Here is a 17,613-nt window from a genome sequence, read left to right as displayed (position 1 = left end):
GATTTGGTACAAATTTGAAGTTAAATATTATTTTAATTGGAGCAATCAATTGCAGCTAGACCCACTGATCACTTCCTCCCCTATAACATGGCACTATAGCTGGACTTTCATGTACCTCCTATCAGTTATTATTAATAAGGAGTCTTTGGAAACTTCTGTTTTCCTAATCTATAAAAAAGATGAAGATGATAGAGCTGTGGTTTGCTTTGCACTAATGCTGTTACATGGCCAATGTTCTGGAACCAAGGTGAGCTGTAGTGTTGCCTGTGGGGATACCCAGCTGCAGTTTGCTTCATTGCCTCTTAGATGTTGAAGTAAACATTATTCTCTAGTTAGACGAAGGAGGTAGCAAAAAGCTAAATATCTTCCTAAGTGAGAAGGGGAAGCCAGCGACCCATGCTAACCCCAATCCTGGAGCCAGAATTGAACTTTGAGAGTAGCTGGCATTTGAACCTTGGGTGAAGTTTCCCTATGATAAGTGTGCCCTTGTTATGATGTACTGAAGAGGCTCATAGACTTTATCCATCATCAGGAAATATCTAATGTTATTTATGATTGACTAGGATTCAAAGCAGAGTGCAAACCTTTCGTATTCTTTATTGAGAAACAAGTATTTGTTCCTCAATATTGCACAAACATCTCACAGGCACTAGAAGTCCCCTATCCTTTTTCTTTCCTTTTTTCTACTCCTTTCTCTACTTAATCCTGTTGCAATGCCCTGTGCTCCATCTGACAAGCCCTATTTTACGGTGATCCCTGTATTTCTCAAAACAGAGAACATACCAGATTAAAGAAACACTTCGTCTCGCTATTAACCATCTGCTTTCATAGAAAAACTTCTTTGAATTATTGAGTTTAAATACCCCTCCCCACCAGGGGTGAGGCTAGAGTGGGGACAAAATGCTGAAGCAGGAAGAGACCTGTGAATACTGTCTCCTTATCTCTTAGGCAGGTTGATTGAGATTTTCTTCATGCTCTAATAGTAGTTTGTCATTGCCATTTGGTGTCACTTCTGATGCCATCAAATCTTAGTGACCACTCTAGTTTCATGCTGTGTGGAAACGAAAGATAATTTCATTTCTGTCTTTTTAAATATGACTCTCATAGAGGTAGTTGTTCTTTAAATCTCACTTTTAGCACTAAATTTACCCACCAGCACATTAATTACCTATGACCATCTTAACAGGGATTTGTTAATAACAGTAAACAACTGCTCGTCAGGACAAGAATGAGACACTGAATGGATTGATACTCCTGGGTGTTCTCATGAGCATGCAGGGAGAGGAGGGCTATGGCAGACTTCTGGGAGCCACTAACATCACTGTGTCACAATTTGTCTTTCCTTGGGAAGCAGATGAGATTAACTGCCTGAGAGCACTGTCATTATTCTTAAATGAGTTATTGCACAGATATATGTAGTAGGCTGTTTGCAGGAAAGAACCAGGATACCAGAGTAAATGTTTAAGAAATGAGGTTTCCAGAAACTGAGCTCTTAGGAGTTTACTGGCTTTCTCAGAAGAGGAAAATTATTCAAATATGGGCTGTTTATTCATATATTTGATTTAAGTTAAGCTTTCTTTAGTGTTACTGTGTAAACTCCAAAAATATTATGTATCTTTTGTCTTTAAAAATGTAGACAACATGTACATGTGTGAAGGACACTGTTGGTTTCTACCTAGTTTTCATTCTTTCTTCTTCCTGAGTGAATCCTTTAAAAAAAATCATTTCCAGATATTTACCTCTTCCTCAACCAGCCATGTGCCTCTGGAAAAGCTGATCATCATTCCAGCTTTGGTAGTGGACTCATTGGATTAAGGATAGTCCTAGTGATTCTTTGAAGAGTGGGTTTGTGAACCAACTTTGGCCAATCAATTATTAGGGCAGTTCTTCTAGGAGGATCTGGAAAGAGTTTTTGTCACTTCTAAGAAAATTCCATAGAAGAAAAACTATCGCTGAATATTGTCATGTCTGGATATTTTCTTGAAACTGTGGTTGCCATACTATTCTATGTTTAAAGATAGAACCAGCTATCCTGTTGGATAGTTGAGGGTGATGGACTGAGAAGAAGAAAGAACCCAGGCTCCAAACTGCTGAATTAACCAGTCCTAAAATCAAATCCAACTCTTGTTAAGATACTTTAAGATCCAAACATCTGGACATTTATTGAGTTCTTTATTTCTTTGGCTATTTATGCAAGAAAAATGCTTTGCTTCTATAACATTCTTTGTGCTTTCTTTTCTTACTTTTTAAAATAACTATGCTTTGCAAAATAAATACTTATTCCTTGTATACTGATGAAGATCTGGGAAAAGACATCAGGGGTATCTTGTATTCTGAATTTGATTGAAATTGACACAAGGAACACATTGTCTGTAACTTCTTGTCTTAAACCAGAGAGTAGTTTTATATTTAATTCCCCTGCTAATAAGCTTCAGAACATTTACGGCCTGGGTTACTCTCTTCCCTGACCCGCACACGTCATGCTTCTCTGACTCTTTTACTTCGTTCAAGTAGCACCTTCCTCTTTTACTATTCCATTCGGTTTTCTATAAAATCCTTCTTCTCTCAGCTATTTTCAAGTAGGTCAGCTCCCCTATTTCATCTTTGAAGTCATTTTGGAAATTGCTATTTTTTTATATAGCAGTTGATTCTCTATGTTTGAATATGATTATAAAATATTCAAAATGTTATTACAAAAGATCATTCTTCATGAAAATTTTCTGATGTAATTAAAAAATTTAAAGATATTGTAAACTATGTATATTATTTCTCAAAATAGTGTGTATCCATAGATTTAGTTTCATCTCATTTTATAGAAAATATAAGATGCTCCAAATTTTGAGATTAACATTTTCAAAGAGTAGTAAACATCTGTGGCCAGATTATAGTTAAGTATAGTTTTAATTTCTATCCCCTAGCAATTGATGGAAAATAATTATACAAATTTTGATATGTTTTAAATGATTGCTTTTATTAGGGATGCTAGTAGAAGTGTAAGGGTGGCAAAACATCAGATTTTTTCAAGTTCTCATTTATTCATGTTTTATGATACATTTTTTCCATTTTGTGCATTTTTCTTCTAAAGAATTTAATTTAAAATATGTCACTGTAAATTCTCTAATGTTTTAACTTCCACACAAAACTCTACTTTTAAAAAAACATTTTTCTACCTGCAGAATGCTTAAGGTAATTGAAAAGGAAGCTGGAACAACATAGTGCCTTAAAAGAATCATATTTTTGCCAAACTCAAATGTACTTTGGCTTTGAAGAATTCTGTAGTTTCATTTTAAACTCACACACACACACACACACACATACACACACACATAAAACAGCCCACGTTGTTTGAGCAGGTTCAAAATGAGTTGCCTCATCTTTAGTGTTTTCATGTTTTTCTCCTCCCCTTCTCTTTAAAAAATGCTTAAATTATACTTCCTGGAAAGTTTCCCTATGCCCAATTAAAAGTGAGTTCTATAGTCCATTAAATTGGGAAAATGTCACATACTATTCCCCCTTCATATTAATAATGCACATCATCATATGAAGGAGTTTGGGAATCCCAGTAGTAAAGACATTTGTTTCATCCAGCCTTTAATCACAGGACCATTTCTTCCTGTCACAGCTGTGAACATCCTTTGGAACTAAGGTTTCATTTAACACACTTTGGGAGGTATCATCCTGTGTAAGTCTTCCCGTCAATCCAAAGAGTAACTGGAGCTTCTCTGGTTGAGAAAACATAATTTTGTAGCACTTGAATGGCTTTAAATTTTAAAACGTCTTAATTGGAAATTGCTGTTTCACGTTGTCAAGGGAATCCTTGTTGACAAAGCAGTACCGCAGTACCACAGATGATATCCCAGCCCTAGAAATACTGAACTTGATTGGTTATAGAGTTCTTTTAACACAGTTTGCTAATTTACTAATTGTGTTCCCTGTTTCTGACTTCATATGGTAGGGAAGGGTGAGGTTTCCATTTTCTTTTCACTATAGCAATCTTTTGCTGGATGTTTTATGTGTGAGGGTATAGAATTGGCCAAATGACTAGTACAAATTGAATGGTAATGATTACTTCAACAAAGCCAAGGGAATTTTCCCCTCATGCCAGAGGTCATTTTAAAGTTTTTTTTTCTCACATTGTTACACACAAAACATTCTAAGCTTGACTGGAGATATGAAACAAAGAACACAGTGCCACATGCTGACCTTCCTGCAGCCTTGAGATTCTGAAGATGTGCTGTGTGTTCACATGGGCTGTCATTGCATGATCTATTGCTTGATAAAGAAAGAGTCTCTATTCTCTGACCCCAGTTCCTTCAAGCCTAGAAAAAATCTTCACATTAGAAATTTTAAATTGACTTATCAAGCTACCATTAACTTCCCATGTATATTTGGGAAATATTTCTCAATGTATTTTAAAGAAAATACTAAGGTGTTCATGTTTCTTTTTCCCATTCAAAACATGTAATTCATTTTGTTACTTTATGCTTTTCATAATTCTCTGATGTTGTCTATCCCTTGAGAAAATTTCTTTTTAAGATTCAGCTTCAGTAAGGGATACTATTAGTGAGAGTTTTAAAAATTAAAGTCATAATGTGGCTGAAATCAGAGAAATTTTATAGAAATACATAGATAACTAAAGGAGCATTTTCTATTAGGATTCTAGGTGTCTGATTTTTAGGGGTAAATTTTGAAGTGAATCCTGTCAATACAGCAGGTATACGCCAGAGATTTAGTTTTCTGTTTTAACCTTTTCATGGCATTTTATCACTAAACTTAAAGACACAGAAAAAAAGAGAAGAAATTGAATTTAAAGAGAGAATTTAACTTCATCCTTCTATAATTTTGGAAATATGATCAGCATTTACTCATTCATTTATTCGTTGATTCACTGACTTATGAACATTTATGGAGCACCTGATTTTCTCAAACAAAACTTCCAATGTAATTGGATAGATATGTTACCTGTCTTGTGCTTCCACCCCTCGTGGTCCTGGGAGTGTGTCACTCATTTTCGCCCTTAAGTTTTTGTTCCTGTTATTCTCTTCGGCTATAAGTCCTTCCTTTTGACTCTCTGCCTATTTAAACTTTATGCATGATCCAAAGAGCAGTTCCAACCCCATCTCCTTAGGAATTCTGCTCTGTCTTACTTAAATACTTATTTAATAATCTTTCCTCTAAACTCCCACAGCACTTCCAGAATGAACCGTATAATTTAGTACTTAATTGTGTATAGTTTCATATCATTTATCTATAAAAGATTTGTCTCTCTTGTTGCATCTTTACACTGTACGGTCATAAACGCCAAAGATTCCTGTTCTTTAGTATCCTTCAGAGCACTGAGAACACAGTAGATGTCCAATAAATGCATGTTTATCGATTTACTGATTATTTTCATTTGTTTGGGGGGTACAAATCAGTTTAAGGGAAAGGACTTTGTCAGACTAACTAGCCTGAAATCTCAGCCCTATCATTTACTGGCTGTACTTTGGGTAAATTGCTTAAATAAATTTCCTCATCTGTTAAGTGAGAGTAACAATAGACCCCCTGCACACATCATACAGGTTGATCGTGAGAATTAAGTGACATAGAACATGTAAAATATATATGTACTAGTACCAGGAACCTGATAAAAACTCAGTGAATATCAGTTGTATTATTATTAATGCAGCTAAATCAATACTCTTCTTTTTCATCTGAAATGTTTTGCTGGAAAGAACATTACTATTCTTTTTCAGAGGTCTAACCCTCTCTTGACATCTGTTTCTCAGAGGACTCAAATTAACACAGCCACCTAATTGGTTGTTTTAAAAAATATTGTTTACTTCTATTCACATATCACATATGTATAGGTTCTTGTGCCTCTGCTTACGTCCATGATTTTGATTTAGAACATTCTGCTATTTATATTTTAATACCTTTGTCAGCCATTTTGTAATAAGAGACCTCAGTCAGATTCCCCTTTATGGGACTGAAGAATCCATAATTAAAATTAATTTAAAAAAATAAAATTAAATTAATAGACTGAAGACCCATAAAAAAAGTAATACTTTTTTCTTTCTCATGGGAAACAAATGGATGAAGAAACATTAAAGCACACCAAGGTTTTTTGTCCCTTCCCTTGTCACTCAGCAAGAGAATAGGATGTGTGTTGCTTGCAAAACTCCCATGAGAAGACCCTCATTGTCCAGAAATTCTGCTTACTTATAGCTTAATATTTCTACCAGAGAATAGAGGGGAGCTGTCCTGTAATGTCTTAACTGAGGTTAGGAAGTTGTGTTTGGATATCACATGGAACTCACCTCACATGAGGTGAGAGTTGTGGCTGGATATTACCCAAGGCTCATGACTTCTGTCATTGAGAGGTTAAAAAAAGAGGGCAGGTGACCTCTTCTCTTTGAAGCACCTGCTCTTCATGCATAGGAGCTTGTCTGTGGGTGCACCATTTTGTCCAAACAAGCTTATCAACTTAGGGATCTTGGACCTACAATGTTTGAAGTAAAGCTTCATCACCTTCAGTTGTGGGCTGCAAACAATGCAAGTGTTATTTGAATTGAATGTCTTGGGTAGGAAACCAAGGAATAAAAAAAAGTCCTTTGGTCTTTGTCCCTGGGTAGCTTAAAACTTTTATTTGGTGACATTAAAAAATCACAGCAAATGCCCAGCCCAGACAGGGGAGTTGCTATTCACTTTAGCAACGTTCTATGACACTTTGATCTATTTCATTTTTTCCGCAGAATGAGGCTCTTACCTCAATCAGCAACCTTGTAACTACTGCTCCTGAAAACAAACACAACCTGTTAGAAAATTAGGATTTGGAGGAAGAGTATGTGGTTGTATCTGCATACATAATATCACTATGCTGCTTTAGAAGCATCAGCTTTACTTATCCAGGAACCATCGGCAGAAGAGGTAGGTTGAGATTGAATAATGTATCTATTTTGACAATTCTATGAAAAATGTGTAATCCAAATTCTTTGATGATGTGGCAATTGAGAAGTCTAGGTAGGGAATATGTTTGCTTTTTTAAAATTTTGGCTGCCAATAACTAATAATAATAATGTACCTTAAACCTTCTTTTAAATGATGAGCTGTGTACTTCTTAATGTCAAGCGTGAATGAGATGAAGTAATAAGAGTAAAATAAAACACTATTCGCACAATCTTTTTTTTTTTTTGGGGGGGGGAGCTGCTTTGGGTCTTCGTTGCTGTGCGCAGGCTTTCTCTAGTTGCTGCGAGCAGGGCCTACTCTTCATTGCGGTGCGTGGGCTTCTCATTGCCGTGGCTTCTCTTGTTGCTGAACTCGGGCTCTAGGTGCGCGGGCTTCAGTAGTCGTGGCGCACGGGCTTAGTTGCTCCGTGGCACATGGGATCTTCCTGGGCCAGGGCTTGAACCCGTGTCCCCTGCCTTGGCAGCCGGATTCTTAACCACTGCGCCACGAGGGGAGTCCAATTCTCACAATCTTAATTGATTCTCTGTGCGTGTCTGTGTGCAAGGTGCAAAATGCCTATATTGTGGTCTGTGTTGCTTATCTCTACCTCAAGGTTTCTTTGCGAATGACAGAATGATGCTTAAAGAACTGAATTCTCTAAATTTCAATAGGTTGTTCAAAAACAGCTGCAACACCAACAAGAGAATGTATACACTAAACTTCTTTGAGAGAATTGCTGATTTATTTTTCCATACAATGTTTTCCATGAAGATGCTCAACAAATATTTGTCAACTGCTCAATTTGCCCAACATTAAAAAAACAAATTGTGAAGGCATGAAACAACTCTTAACCATTCCTGTGCTCGCATCTCTCTATCTTTTCATTTTACAATTCTTTCATTTTGCAATACTAAAATCTCTATCTGACATTTGCACATGTTTTCCTGTGAAATTTTTGCAGATAGCACAGCGATGTTACTGTAGAATATTAGAGAAGGAAGGGAGATCTTAGAGTGTCTAGTTTTCAAGTATGGCTTCTATCTGCCGGCATTAATATCACCCAGGAAACTTGCTGGAGATGCAATTTCACAGGCCCTACCCCAGACCCACAAAATCAGAGACTTTCAAAGGTGAGCGCAACAACTGATGTTTTCACAAGTCCTCTGGGTGATTCTGAGGCACACTGAAGTTTGAGAACCACTGATCATATCCAATCCTTTCATTTTACAATAACAAAATGGTGACTGAGACTACCTCAGCCCTTTTATTCTGTGCTCTCTCCAGGCTTTCATATCACATATAGCTTCAAGTACTATCTATATGCTGCTGACTTCCAAACTGGAATGTCTAGACTTTTTTCCTAAGACACATATCCAACTGGTTACTTGACACCTGCACTTGAGTGTCACAGGTACCTCAAATTTACAGGTACAAGCATTTTATCTTCTCTAGTGTTACATATCTCAGCAAATGTGCATGCTTTGGCCCAGCTGTTCAAACTAGAAACCTGGGAATCTTCTTTCATACCTTTCCCTCACCCTCCTTTATTCAATTCATCAAAATGTCAGTTCTACTTCTGAAATAGCTCAAAATAATTCTTTCTCCATCTCTACTGCTACAAGCCCAGTGCAAGCCATCATCATTATCTCTTATCTCTTTCATCCCTTGTTCCTCTTTTGACCATTCTGGTGATTTCTATCGAGAGGAGCCAAAGCAATCTTTAAAAATTGGTCATGTCAGTTCTGTTTAATAGCTTTACATTGTACTTAGCATAAAATCCCAAATCCTTCAGATTGCTTACAGAGAGACCCAGATCCAATGTCTCTGCCTAATGCATCTCCCAGTGCATTCCTTTTAATTCCTAAACATGGCAGGCTCTTTCCAGTGCTTTGACAAATATCATTCTTTCTGCCTTGAAAACTTTCCCTTGTACTCTCTACTCAGCCTCTTCCTACCATCCGACATCAGCTGAAATGTGTGGTCTCAATGCTGGCTGCAAATTATATTCACTTGGGCGAGATTTTAATAAATAATACTACCTGGACCTCAATCTCAGATTCAGTTCCTTTGATCTGGTATGGAGTAAAGCACTCATTGATTTTAAAGCTCCTTCAGGTGATTTTAATGTGCAAAATTTAGAACTACTGGCTTAAATGTCACTTTCTCATAGAAGCCTTCCCTGACTCACTTCCTGTTAGAATTCCTAATTGACTATACTTTTTGTTTATAGTATTTATTGCACATTATATGAGTGTATTTAATATTTGTCAACCATGCTCAATTGTAAGCTTCAGGAGGGCAGAGGCCCTGTCTCTTTCCTTCGCCTGTATTTCCAGCACTAAATGGTGTCTGGCTTAAGGTTGGTGGTCCATCAATTACTGGTGAACAAGTTACTAAATTAATTTATAAGGTTTTAAAACTAGTTTATGGTAGAACCCCATCTAAAACCAAGCTTCCATGACTTCTGCTTCTATAATCTTAGAATGCAGAGGATCCAGTGGTTTTTTAAATCTTACATGCCCAAACTGGGACAGTTCTCATTTAGCAGCAGCCTCCTTTGGTAGAAGCTGACGTGGGCTGTTAGTTCCACTCCTTTTAATAGCAACCCCACACCACATGGCTACATTCTGCTTCATTTCTGAACTCTAAATTCCAGATTGGTCCTAATGTCTCCTGAGCATATCCTGGACTCTCCTAATCAAAGATGTACTAGTGGATTTTTATGAGACTTAGATATACTTTGACACAAATTTCAATTCAAATCTTGTGATAACAGAGAGCTATCAGGAAATAGTAGCTCTTTGGTAAAGACATGGTATTAGAAGATTTAGCTAGTTCATGTTCACACATGTACTATTTTCCTTTTTAATGTGCCACCTTATATTCTGTTGTATTTCATTGATACATAGCTGCAAGCAAAGAGAAAAAGAACATTCAACCAGTCAGACAATACTCCTTTGGAAAGGTCAAATTCACACTTTTGAATAATAACCCGCTTTCCCCCAAAATAACATACCCAGTAGGCAACGGTGGTTTGGCAGATAAGCACTAATTATGGATATTGATTACTGTTCAAGGATGCATGGTGATTCTTCTTTTCTTTTCCTTTTTTCTTTTTTTTTAACATCATTATTGGAGTATAATTGCTTTACAATGTGGTGTTAGTTTCTGCTATATAACAAAGTGAATCACCTATATGCATACGTATATCCCTCTATCCCCTCCCTCTTGCGTCTCCCTCCCACTCTCCCTATCCCACCCCTCTAGGTGAACAAAAAGCACCGAGCTGATCTCCTACTGCTATGCAGTTGCTTCCCACTAGCTAGCTATTTTACATTTGGTAGTGTATATATGTTAATGCTACTCTCTCACTTCATCCCATGTTATCCTTCCCCCTCCCTGTGTCCTCAAGTCCACTCTCTACGTCTGCCTCTTTATTCCTGTCCTGCCCCTAGGTTCTTCAGAGCCCTTTTTTTTTTTTTTTACATTCCATATACATGTGTTAGCATACGGTATTTGTTTTTCTCTGTCTGACTTACTTCACTCTGTATGACAGACTCTAGGTCCATCCATCTCACTACAAATAACTCAATTTCGTTTCTTTTTATGGCTGAGTAATATTCCATTGTATATATCTGCCATAACTTCTTTATCTATTCATCTGTCGATGGACACTTAGGTTACTTCCATGTTCTGGTTATTGTAAATAGTGCTGCAATGAAAATTGTGGTACATGACTCTTTTTGAATTATGGTTTTCTCAGGGTATATGCCCAGTAGTGGAATTGCTGGGTCATATGGTAGTTCTATTTTTAGTTTTTCAAGGAACCTCCATACTGTTCTCCATAGTGGCTATATCAATTTACATTCCCACCAACAGTGCAAGAGGATTCCCTTTTCTCCACACCCTCTCCAGCATTTTTTGTTTGTAGATTTTTTGATGATGGCCTTTCTGACTGGTGTGAGGTGATACCTCATTGTAGTTTTGATTTGTGTTTCTCTAATAATTAGTGATGTTGAGCATCCTTTCATGTGTTTGTTGGAAATCGGTATGTCTTCTTTGGAGAAATGTCTATTTAGGTCTTCTGCCCATTTTTGGATTGGGTTGTTTGTTTTTTTGATATTGAGCTGCATGAGGTGCTTGTATATTTTGGAGATTAATCCTTTGTCAGTTGCTTTGTTTGCAAATATTTTCTCCCATTCTGAGGGCTGTCTTTTTGTCTTGTTTATGGTTTCCTTTGCTATGCAAAAGCTTTGAAGTTTCATTAGGTCCCATTTGTTTATTTTTGTTTTTATTTCCATTTCTGTAGGAGGTGGGTCAAAAAGGATCTTGCTGTGATTTATGTCATAGAGTGTTCTGCCTATGTTTTCCTCTAAGAGTTTTATAGTGTCTGGGCTTACATTTAGGTCTTTAATCCATTCTGAGCTTTTTTTGTGTGTATGGTGTTAGGAAGTGTTCTAATTTCATTCTTTTACATGTAGCTGTCCAGTTTTTGCAGCACCACTTATTGAAGAGGCTGTCTTTTCTCCATTGTATACTCTTGCCTCCTTTATCAAAAATAAGGTGACCATATGTGCATGGGTTTATCTCTGGGCTTTCTATCCTGTTCCATTGATCTATATTTCTGTTTTTGTGCCAGTATCATACTGTCTTGATTACTGCAGCTTTGTAGTATAATCTGAAGCCAGGGAGCCTGATTCCTCCAGCTCCATTTTTCTTTCTCAAGATTGCTTTGGCTATTCGGGGTCTTTTGTGTTTCCATACAAATTGTGAAATTTTTTGTTCTAGTTCTGTGAAAAATGCCATTGGTAGTTTGATAGGGATTGCATTGGATCTGTAGATTGCTTTGGGTAGTATGGTCATTTTCACAATGTCGATTCTTCCAATCCAAGAACATGGTATATCTCTCCATCTGTTTGTATCATCTTTAATTTCTTTCATCAGTGTCTTATAGTTTTCTTCATACAGGTCTTTTGTCTCCTTAGGTAGGTTTATTCCTAGGTATTTTATTCTTTGTGTTGCAATGGTAAATGGGAGTGTTTCCTTAATTAATCTTTCATATCTTTCATCATTAGTGTATAGGAATGCAAGAGATTTCTGTGCATTAATTTTGTATCCTTCTACTCTACCAAATTCATTGATTAGCTCTAGTAGTTTTCTGGTAGCATCTTTAGGATTCTCTATGTATAGTATCATGTCATCTGCAAACAGTGACAGTTTTACATCTACTTTTTTGATTTGGACTCTTTTTATTTCTTTTACATCTCTGATCACTGTGGCTAAAACTTCCAAAACTATGTTGAATAATAGTGGTGAGAGTGGACAACCTTGTCTTGTTCCTGATCTTAGAGGAAATGGTATCATTTTTTCACCATTGAGAACGATGTTGGCTGTGGGTTTGTCATACATGGCCTTTATTATGTTGAGGTAGTTTCCCTCTATGCCTACTTTCTGGAGAGTTTTTATCATACATGTGTGTTGAATTTTGTCGAAAACTTTTTCTGTATCTATTGAGATGATCATATGATTTTCCTCCTTCAGTTTGTTAATATGATGTATCACATTGATTGATTTGCGTATATTGAAGAATCCTTGCATTCCTGGGATAAACCCCACTTGATCATGGTGTATGATCCTTTTAATGTGCTGTTGGATTCTGTTTTTGCTAGTATTTTGTTGAGGATTTTTGCATCTATGTTCATCAGTGATATTGGCCTGTAGTTTTCTTTCTTTGTGACATCTTTGTCTGATTTTGGTATCAGGGTGATGGTGGCCTCATAGAATGAGTTTGGGAGTGTTCCTCCCTCTGCTATATTTTGGAAGAGTTTGAGAAGGATAGGTGTTAGGTCTTCTCTAAATGTTTGATAGAATTTGCCTGTGAAGCCATCAGGTCATGGGCTTTTGTTTGTTGGAAGATTTTTAGTCACAGTTTTAATTTCAGTGCTTGTGATTGGTCTGTTTATATATTCTATTTCTTCCTGGTTCAATCTCTGAAGGTTGTGCTTTTCTAAGAATTTGTCCATTTCTTCCAGGTTGTCCATTTTATTAGCATATAGTTGCTTATAGTAATCTCTCACGATCCTTTGTATTTCTGCAGTGTCAGTTGTTACTTCACCTTTTTCATTTCTAATTCTGTTGATTTGAGTCTTCTCCCTTTTTTTCTTGATGAGTCCAGCTAATGGTTTATCAATTTTGTTTTTCTTCTCAAAAAGCCAGCTTTTAGTTTTACTGACCTTTGCTATTGTTTTCTTCATTTCTTTTTCATTTATTTCTGATCTGATCTTTATGATTTCTTTCCTTCTGCTAACTTTGGGGGGTTTTTTTGTTCTTTTTTCTCTAATTGCTTTAAGTGTAAGGTTAGGTTGTTTATTTGAGATTTTTCTTGTTTCTGAGGTAGGATTGTGTTGCTATAAAGTTCCCTCTTAGAACTGCTTTTGCTGCATCTCATAGGTTTTGGGTCATTGTGTTTTCATTGTCATCTGTTTCTAGGTATTTTTTGATTTCCTCTTTGATTTCTTCAGTGATCTCTTGGTTATTTAGTAGCATATTGTTTAGCCTCCATGTGTTTGTATTTTTTACAGTTTTTTTCCTGTAACTCATATCTAGTCTCATAGCGTTGTGGTCAGAAAAGATACTTGATATGATTTCAATTTTCTTAAATTTACCAAGGCTTGATTTGTGACCCAAGGTATGGTCTATCCTGGAGAATGTTCCATGAGCACTTGAGAAGAAAGTGTATTCCGTTGTTTTTAGATGGAATGTCCTATAAATATCAATCAAGTCCATCTTGTTTAATGTGTCATTTAAAGCTTGTGTTTCCTTATTTATTTTCATTTTGGATGATCTGTCCACTGGTGAAAGTGGGGTGTTAGAGTCCCCTACTATGATTGAGTTACTGTCGATTTACCCTTTTATGGCTGGGCTGTTAGCATTTGCCTTATGTATTGAGGTGCTCCTATGTTGGGTGCATAAATATTTACAATTGTTATATCTTCTTCTTGGATTGATCCCTAGATCATTATGTAGTGTCCCTCTTAGTCTATTGTAATAGTCTTTATTTTAAAGTCTGTTTTGTCTGATATGAGAATTGCTACTTCAGCTTTCTTTTGATTTCCATTTGTATGGAATATGTTTTTCCATCCCCTTACTTTCAGTTGGTATGTGTCCCTAGGTCTGAAGTAGGTCCCTTGTAGACAGCATATATATGGGTCTTGTTTTTGTATCCATTCAGCCAGACTGTGTCCTTTGGTTGGAGTATTTAATCCATATACATTTAAGGTAGTTATCGATACGTATGTTCATATTACCATTTTCTTAATTGTTTTGGGTTTGTTTTTGTAGGTCTTTTCCTTCTGTTGTGTTTCCTGCCTAGAGAAGTTCCTTTAGCATTTGTTGTAAAGCTGGTTTGGTGGTACTGAATTCTCTTAACTTTTGCTTGTCTGTATAGGTTTTAATTTCTCTGTCGAATCTGAATGTGATCCTTGTTGGGTAGAGTAATCTTGGTTGTAGGTTTTTCCCTTTCATCACTTTAAATATGTCCTGCCACTCCCTTCTGGCTTGCAGAGTTTCTGCTGAAAGAAGCTCTGTTAACCTTATGGAGATTCCCTTGTATGTTATTTGTTGCTTTTCCCTTGCTGCTTTTAATATTTTTTCTTTGTATTTCGTTTTTGATAGTTTGATTAATATGTGTCTCAGCATGTTTCTCTTTGGGTTTATCCTGTATGGGACTCTCTATGCTTCCTGGACTTGATTGACTATTTCCTTTCCCATTTTAGGGAAGTTTTTGACTATAATCTCTTCAAGTATTTTCTCAGACCATTTCTTTTTCTCTTCTTCTTCTGGGACCCCTACAATTCGAATGTTGCTGCCTTTCATGTTGGCCCAGAGGTCTCTGAGACTGTCCTCAATTCTTTTCATTCTTTTTTGTTTGTTCTGCTCTGCAGCAGTTATTTCTACTATTTTATCTTCCAGGTCACTTACCCGTTCTTCTGCCTCAGTTATTCTGTTATTGATTCCTTCTAGAGTATTTTTAATTTCAGTTATCATGTTGTTCATCACCATTTGTTTGCTCTTTAGTTCTTCTAGATCATTGTTAAATGTTTCTTGTATTCTCTCCATTCTCTTTCCAAGATCTTGGATCATCTTTACTATCATTACTCTGAATTCTTTTTCAGGTAGGTTGCCTATTTCATCTTCATTTATTTGGTCTTGTAGGTTTTTACCTTGCTCCTTTGTCTGTAACATATTTTTCTGTGTTTCCTTTTTTTTTTTCTTGATTTGTGGGGCTGTATTCCTGTCTTACTGGTTGTTTGGCCTAGGTGTCCAGCACTGGAGCTTGCAGGCAGTTGGATAGAGCTGGGTCTTGGTGCTGAGATGAGGACCTCCAGGAGGCCTCACTCTGATTAATATTCCCTGGGGTCTGAGGTTCTCTGTTATTCTAGTGGTTTGGACTTGGAGCTCCCACCATAGGAGCTCAGGCCTGACCTCTGGCCTGGGAACCAGGATCCCACAAGCCGGTTGCTGGGGGTTTTTCCCATCCCCTTAGGTGTCTGTGGTCCCCCACCAGTGCCTGGTAGGTGCTCTAGTTTTGCGGAGATGTGAAATCCACGTCCTCTGAGTCTGCCATCTTGACTCTGCCCCTCCATCGTACTTCTTTTTTACTGAGAAAGGAATCTAGAGTCAGTGACAAACTCTGGGCTCTATTGTGTGAAGACATTCCTACATAACATTATTTATTCATCTATCTGGGTTGTTCTTAAATCAGATTACAAAAATTTCCAGGACAGTCCTGATTTTAAACACTCTACCTTACTAGTGTCTTAAAACAGCAAAATGCCACAGGAATTCCCCAGATTTGGCAATAACAGTGGAATGACTCAAGTCAGAGGTTGAAGAGAAATGGAAAGTTCACAAAAACATATGCAGGAGATTTTATGTGCTTTACTAATCTTCCTCTCTTCGAACACCTCCCTAATGTTAATGCAACGGCAACTGCTGTGTCTGCCTGAGCAAGGCAAAGCTGAGTCACTGATTCAAGATGATAAGGATGACAAATATTTCCAAGTGTAATTGAAGGCAGTTACTTGGCTACATTGCTAGCATTCTTTGAAGTGTGTTCAAAAGAAATTATATTTCATATTAATGTCAAAATGAATTTAAAAGTCAAGAAAATGTGTACTTTTCAGGCAACTGGGTAAAAGGAATATCCAGTTAAAATAATAACCAGTAATCACAAGTGATATTGTGCACATTGTAGAAATGAGATATATATTGCTAGCATTGGGAATTTGGTACGCCTTTATATACTCAGACAGACACAGGAAAATCGATTTATTTTAGGCTCTATTAACTTACAAGTAGAACAAGTAGTTTTTTTGTAAATTCAAGGAGGGTTTTTCTCACTTTTAAGGAAATAATCTTTTAAATAAACATGTTCTAAAATTATATTTTAATGAGAGTTTGTGAGCAGAATAAGGTGAGTAGAAAGACTCTGCAGAGCAGAGATGGCTAAGAGGATATAAAGATGTTTGGCATAAGAACATTAGGATTTGAAACACATGCAAAGAAATTATGTGGGTTCATTGTCTCATTGTTATGTACAGATGCTATGATAGAAAGGTTGTTTTCCTTAAAAAGTAACTTTTGGACATCAGAAACAAAAGATTAGCCAATTTTTTTAGGAGAAATAACAATATATAAATTTTTAAAAACCAGACTAAAATTTTTACTAAATCTAATAAGATATTATCCATTTTACTAATAGTGAAATAACTAAAGTGACAACCTAAATTTAAGTGATTATTTTATTGAGTTTTGCGTTGCATTTCATATAATTTTATTTTTTCAGGAAAAAGTATTTAGTCATGTGATTGATACAATTTTATCATATGATCTTAAATATTAATTTAGATATGGAAAATATTTTTTAACAGTGTGTCTCAAATTTTGTCATGAAACAAAACATATAGATAATAAATAACATGTGATAACTTTCTATTTTTACTCTCATTCTGGATTTCAGTAACTGAATTTCTTCACTTTGGAAGTGAGTCTTCTAACTGAGAGAACTTGTTTATCAGCTCTAGAAAATGGCTGTAGGGTTGAGATTTTCAGGCCTTGGTGTCTAGAGGTACTTCCTAAGGACAAAGTATTGTGTTAAGTGTTGAGGCCTCCAGAAATGTCCTTAAAATTGTTCCTTCTGTGGAGAGGAATCTCATCTAATGATGAAGGCAGTCATGTACACAATTAACCACATAATTAAGTCAAGTGATAGTTACTAATGTTGAGCAATAAATAAAGAACTTTGGAGACAAATACACAAATAAGACTAATTCTGACTGAGTCCCTGGCATCTGACTAAAAAAATAATCTTTCTATTCCCATGTTGGCTACTACTATGTCTTGCACATAGCAGGTGTTCCATTGTTGGGCTAATGTTGTCAGTGCATGCACTTGAGCCACCTTGCTGTGGGGCTGTGATGGAGAAGGCCACTTTACTGTTTTCGAGAAAGGGGCCTGCTAGTTTTAGTTTCACTCAGCTGACTGAATCTTAAAACAGCAAATTAAGCTTAAACATTCCCTTTAAGTTTAAGTATTTTAAAAGAAGTTTTTACCTAATATTTTTCATCAACAGAGTAGGTGGATCTTGAAATGACATTATCTGGGAGGAACTGGGAAAACCATGTG

The sequence above is a fragment of the Balaenoptera borealis genome (assembly GCF_965194805.1).
Source record: "Balaenoptera borealis genome assembly, chromosome: 5".
In the NCBI taxonomy this organism is placed as follows: Eukaryota; Metazoa; Chordata; class Mammalia; order Artiodactyla; family Balaenopteridae; genus Balaenoptera; species Balaenoptera borealis.
Note: the sequence above shows the minus strand (reverse complement) of the source record.